This window comes from Falco punctatus, assembly GCF_963210335.1.
Source record: "Falco punctatus genome assembly, chromosome: 16".
Taxonomy (NCBI): domain Eukaryota; kingdom Metazoa; phylum Chordata; class Aves; order Falconiformes; family Falconidae; genus Falco; species Falco punctatus.
In genome coordinates, this window is record NC_137596.1 from 1543241 (window position 1) to 1543634 (window position 394).

A 394-nucleotide genomic window follows, 5' to 3' on the forward strand; every position below is an offset into this window, starting at 1 on the left:
TCAAAGAAAGTATTTCTATCCATTTAACAGAAGTCTGAAGCTGAGTAAAGAAGAGTGCTCCAAATCAGTATCCCAGCAGAAAAAAGGCCCTTCAGAAATCCAGTGGCATTGCTGGACATCAGTGCACCCCTTTGGAGAAGTCAGGGCAAAACTCTCAGTCGCAGGGGAATCCTCTCTCAGAGCACAAGCCAAGAACACAACCACAAGGCACAAGCGTGCAAGGAGCAAGGCAACCTGTATTACTCATTGCTCATCTTGTCTTGTAGTATCAGGACACCAGCCCTGGCAGGACAGGCTGGGATCAATGGGAAATACAGAGGGACCCTGGGAAGAAACACACACAGGGTGTCTGAGGTTGTACTGAGAAAAAAATCATCTACACTGCAGATATATA